The 6,008-nt window shown below is 45.0% G+C and overlaps 1 pseudogene; it reads right to left on the bottom strand.

Moving 5' to 3' along the window:
* Positions 1–1,596: 1,596 nt before the first annotated feature.
* Positions 1,597–4,619, bottom strand: LOC116378790 (partitioning defective 6 homolog beta pseudogene; annotated as a pseudogene).
* Positions 4,620–6,008: the final 1,389 nt, after the last annotated feature.

The raw sequence follows: 6,008 nt of genomic DNA on the forward strand, positions 1-6,008 counted from the left end.
ATATATATATATATAAAAATAAAAATAAATAGGTTTTTTACCAGAGCAGGAGCGGCAGTGATAGGATTTCTTTGTTCGCTAAATAAATCATAAGAAACACAGAATCCCGTACGGACAATGAACTCTTGTCTGCGTCAACCACAAACTCACGGTGAGTCAGTGGCCCTGTGATTTACGTTTGGTTTTGATTTTTTGGACAAATGTCCACAACATTAACCTTTAAATTCACAGCCGTTTCTATACATTGACAGACAACAAACAATGAATATTGCTACACATTAGTTTATTTCATCCAGCTCTTCCGATCAGCAATTACAGGTGTACATCTATTTATTCATACATCTCCAGTTGAATTTTAAAACATTTTCATTAAACATGATAAAAATGTACATCATATATATCATCGATATGAAAATACTGACAATCTTCTTTACAAATCTATACCATTGGATTTATCTGGCAAGCAAAAATCATTGCTCGGTCACTTTAAAAAAAATAAAATGAAAAATCGTACTCAAAGCAAAACAAGTAGCCCGTTTTGAAGTTGCGCTAATACAACGGTTTCTCTCCCACAAAATAATATTGATAATTCACAGTATGGGGAAAAAAAAATAAAAATAGCAGTGTGACGTCTTGCGCAGACTCTCCTGTTGCTTTAGCCAGAACAGTGGAATCGCCTACTGAAATCATCTCCTATTGGGCAATAACATCTACCGGGAGATTCACGACCAAAACAACAATCACAGAAAAACATTTCAGTTATAAAAAATAAAGTCATCAAATGTGTTCAAAGGAAGAAAATATGTAGACGCATGATTAGAGAATAAATAACAATGGTTACAATCCCAGTGTCCATGTGGTAAAGTTAGAAATTAAGAAAATAAATTAACATTGATTTCTAAAAGTCTTCCATTCCGAGTACCGTTCATAACCGCTTCATGTCGGGAATGAACGAAGACGGAGTCCCATCAGCACTCCTGTGTACCATAAAAGACAGTTCTACAGATAGCGTGAAATACAACAGTGGGGGGCACATTGCGTTGGTTTCCAGTCATCGATATTCACCGTCTGATAAGACCATTGGATATTCAAGCAACAAACAGAACTACAAAAGGATGGACATTCGTGTGATGGGATCTGTATGAATGTACTGTTTCATTACAAGTGCACATGGGTTCAGATGAAGCCAATAAACATTACTCTGAGGGTGTGTGTCCACCATGTTTCAGCCAGTGAGATAAAAGCCATGCTATAGTCACTGGTATCACTTTTAACAAGAGAGCAAATGCTGAAATGATATGAAGTCTGCTTTCACTTTAGAGAGGCAGTTAGCAGCAGCATGTAAGGTTAATGGATATGGATATGGATAGATATATATATATATAGATATATATAGATATAGATATACATAGATATATATAGATATATATATACATACACATATATATATAGATATATATATATATATATATATATATATACATACATACATACACACACACACACATATATATATACACATATATATACACACACATATATATACACATATATATACACACATATATACACACACACATATATATACACACATATATATATATACACACACATATATATATATATACACATATACATATATATACACACACATACACACACACTTCCAATAAATGTTATGGATCAGCTTTAAGACCAGGAACCCAAACCGTGCCAGAATTGCTTCTTCCTGTGGAGAACGTTTCACGGGATCAGGAGGACACGTTCTGCTAATTAATTGGAGTTAAGTGCAAAAATCCCACAATGCAAAGCTGTACTGTGAAAATTTGTTGGCGAATCTTTTTTCCTCTCAAAAACACAACGATGAATTTCTGATTCGTGTCTCAAATTTAGACCTGGGACTGTCAGTCCAGATTTTGCTGAGAGGACGTTCGTTACAAACTTTCCCGGGAAAGCTTCCGATGTGAATACCAAATACAGATCAGAGCCCAGAAGTACCTGCCTCGCCTTCATCAAACATAGTATGTGAATCAGTTTGTGCCAAGTGCACCTGCAGGTTTTTTGTTTAAATATGACTCAATCTAACCAGGGCTTATTTGGAGATACAGGCGGTTTCTCTGTTGTCACTGAATGCGTCACCAACTCATTTATGAGGCTGTGTTTGCTAATAGCGCTACAGTCCGGCTATTGATCCGCCGTTGAGACCCAAAGTCAATATTTAGTAGCATCATGAATACAGTTGCTGCGTTACATTCTCTCCTCGTGTGTCATTGATTGAATTCAGTGAGAATGACGATACAAGAAGGAAGCGGAACACTTTTCATATGCAAATGTCTCGTGACACATCCAAGTGGACTCGGGGCCTGGAAAAAGAGAGAGAGATGAATGTGTTGTACTGCGCTGAGATGAGATGCATCGAGTCATGGTCCAGAGAGAGGAAGATAACCAAAATATTAAAACCACATTCACATTGTGTCACTGGTATTCATGCAGCAGGGTAAATAGCCCTTGTCGTGGAAAAGTAGCGGGAGTGCAATATGAAGGAAACATGAGTTAGGCCCAAGTGACTCGTGACTTCCAATTGGTCGGATGAAAACTGGTGATACAGTCACTTGTGAGGTACAAGTGTTGTGTAAAAGAAAATAAGAAACAGAAACAAATGATATAAAACACAGGCGTGATGGTGAAGGGATTTTCAAAAGACAAGTTGCTCCCAAGAATGATCAAAAAAATCATCAACCTTTCATTATCAGTCATTAACACGGTAAAAATATGTGGGGGGGAGACAGCTAATAACAGCGGTTAAAAGCATCTGAGCCGACAAAGAACTCAGACTTGTTTTTTTTTCTAGGTGCTTTTTCCTCGTATAAAAACTACAGTATTATTGCAGATCTCAGCACTCGGACGATTGCGCGGAAAAAACTGTTTTCGCATGCTGTGGTCACCTGGGGGAGGAGAGGGAGTCATGATAAGGCAAAAAAAATAAAAAAATAAAACTACCACAGATTGTCAACAAATGCTTGAGCTAACATCCTACTTCAGTGTGTGTCTGTTATGAGGGGGGGTGGAATCAACTTGTTAACTTCATGTATTCATGGGACTGACGATGAGGATGTGGTGTCTCATCTCCGCCCTCTTGTGGACGCTCAGCGTAACAACAGTTTCCAGGTGCAAAACAAGTGCTTGTAGTGGTTTAGTAATGACGTGGAGGGTGAGGGAGCATCACATTACACTTCTTCTACACTTTTTTTGTCTGACATTTTTGTGCCTGCAGAACTGGGGGGGGGGGGGGGGCACCACTATGGCACACATGCGTGGTTATTGGCATGTAGAGGAGAAAAGTGTGGAGTGTTTGACACAGATCGTAAGGATGTATAAACATGTCGGGTGTCAGTGACATGAGATTTAATAAGTACACATTGTGCTTCTCAGGTACAGTCGCTGTGTGATGGTGCAGGATGTTCCCGTGTTTGATCAGCCGATGACCATGACTCCCCCCATGTGTGAGTAAAGTTTGTCTCTCTCTGGCTTCCAGTGTTTAGTAGCGTGCGGATGCCCCTCCTACAGAGTTATGACGGTGCCGTCCTCCTCCAGACTCCGCCTCTCAGTTGCTCTGTCTGGGGACGGCGTGGTCGAGGGGGCGTTGACGTAGCTGAGCGACCCGCTGCTGCCGCTGGCGGGCAGGGTGCCGTTTGCGTTGATGGAGAGGGCGGAGGCGGTGCGGAGGTTGAGGTGCGGCTCGTAGCGGGGCAGCGAGGGCATGCTGTAGTTGGACGGGGTGCGGCTGATGGGCTCGGCCTCGCCTCCCACCTCGATCACCAGGTCCTCGTCGTCCTCGTCGCTCTCCAGCTCCCCGACGGGGAAGTTCTGGATGATGTGCGACGGCACGGATGCCGCGGCACCGACCCCGCCGTGCGACGAGTAGCCGTAGTAGCTGGCGCCGCTATCCGACGAGCGCCCTGAGCTACCGGATGCCGTGCCGCCTCCTCCTCCTCCTCCTCCTCCTCCACTGCGAACGACATTGTTCCGCTGGTTGGCGGGCTTGACGGTGATGATGAGGTTGTGGCTGTTGGCGATCATCATGTCCGTCACCTGGTCCAAAGACTTCCCAGCCACCTCGATGCCGTTCACCTCCAGCACCTCGTCGTTGACCGCCAGCAGGCCGGTGCTCTCCGCCAGCCCGCCGGGCACCATGCGGGAGATGAATATCCCCGGAACCTTCTCCAGGCCCTGAGGAGTGACCCGCACGCTGGAGCCGTCCCGGATGTAGAAGCCCAGCGGCTTCTCCTGGCCGTGCTTGTACAGGCGGACGCGTCTGTGCGTCTCAGGGAGGATGTCCACGTCGATGATGGAGGACACGGGGCGGAAGTCCCTCGGGAGGCTGATGATCACCGGCGGCTTCTTCCTGGTGGCGTCGGGCCGCAGGAGAACCGCCGAAAGCCCCGTGTTCTTCTTCCTGGTCAGCGAGTTGGTGCCAAACGTGTAGTCGGCTTCCTCTGCAGAACACACGATAGAGGAAGTAGAGGACAAAGATGTGGCACAGAGACAGAAAGAAAAGGGAACAATGAGGATATAAATGAACAAAAGCTGGTTAATTTCCCCGTTAACATCCCACCAGGCTAATTACACATCAAGGCTGACACTCTGTTGCATCATGTCGTTTCAGGAGAATGAATAATGTTATGTGGTGGAGCAGCTCTCAGCCTGAGGCATCCCTGCAGGGTGTCTGTGCCACCCACCCACCCACCCACCTACCTACCCACCCACCTACCCACACACACACCCCCCCTCCCCCCAGGTCACACTGATGCAAAACGCCCCACCAGCCAACTCCAATTCCTTCATTGGCGCTCTTTGACAAATAACTATCGTGTGGTTACGTGTTACTTGGGACATCTTAAGAGGTGCTGGTGGGTAGATTTGTTACCTTTCCCTATTTTAAGTCTTAATGCTAAGCTAAGCTAACCACCCCCACCCGAGGCTGTAGCTACATATTTAACGGACGGATGTGAGAGTGGTGTTGATCCTCTCAGCATGTTCCCCCAAATGTCGAACTGCTCCTTTAAAAGATACTTTGGCACCTCAGTCCCAGATGAGAGACGGATAACAAAAAGGTCAAACCGAGAATATCACGGTCAAAATTTCTTTCTGAATGTGCGTTTTTGCAGAGGAAGTGTGTACACTGTCACGCTGCTGTAGAGATATTAACAGTAGACCAAGAGCTGGCCCGGTAACGGAGAGAGAACCGAGACCGTGGTTCCCTAATAGTTAACCAGCATAATACAAGCAGCTAAACATTAACATCTTTGTGACTTTCGTTCTCTTTTTCAGAGTGTTTGTCTATTTCTGGTGTTATTTTCAACATTTTTTCTTTTAAATCCTCAACTTTTTCACCTTCTCCACACTCCTTTTGCTGTTTTCACAGCACTTTGTGAACTCTATTTTTAGATGAACGCTCTCTATAAATAAAGCTCTGGCAATCTTGCACTGAACTGAACACTTCTCTTCGCTGTTTGTCTCTCCCTTCTGAGTGCGAATGTGTGTGTGTGTGTGTGAGTAATCTGGGAAAACAGCCATTCGGGTGGCTGATAAAGACTCCCGGCTCTCAGGTTCTGACAGGTGCACGCCCCACCACTCCCCTCTCCATCTTTAAAACCAAAACAAAGGATCAACTGTCCCGAGCACGAGCGGCGGGCTCGCGTTTCGGTTCCCATGAGGCACGGGTCTAGTGTATACACACACTCGCTTCCCCTATACCAGACCTGACCTTATGGGCCAACAAGTGAAAAAAAGAACAAAGATATCGGAACAATAGCTTCATAAGAACCAGAGAGGTCAAAAATGCTAATACACAAGTTTCATCCTCATGCTCTGTTCCTGTTCAAACTTTCTGCATGCCTCACCCCAGTCATGCACGTAAACACTGCCAGAAAAAGAGCATTATGCAAATTAAAGAGGTTGCGCACGCACGCACGCACGCACGCACGCACGCACGCACGCACGCACGC

Source organism: Anarrhichthys ocellatus, unplaced genomic scaffold (assembly GCF_004355925.1).
Source record: "Anarrhichthys ocellatus isolate YVR2014 unplaced genomic scaffold, GSC_Weel_1.0 scaffold3168, whole genome shotgun sequence".
NCBI classification, from domain to species: Eukaryota; Metazoa; Chordata; class Actinopteri; order Perciformes; family Anarhichadidae; genus Anarrhichthys; species Anarrhichthys ocellatus.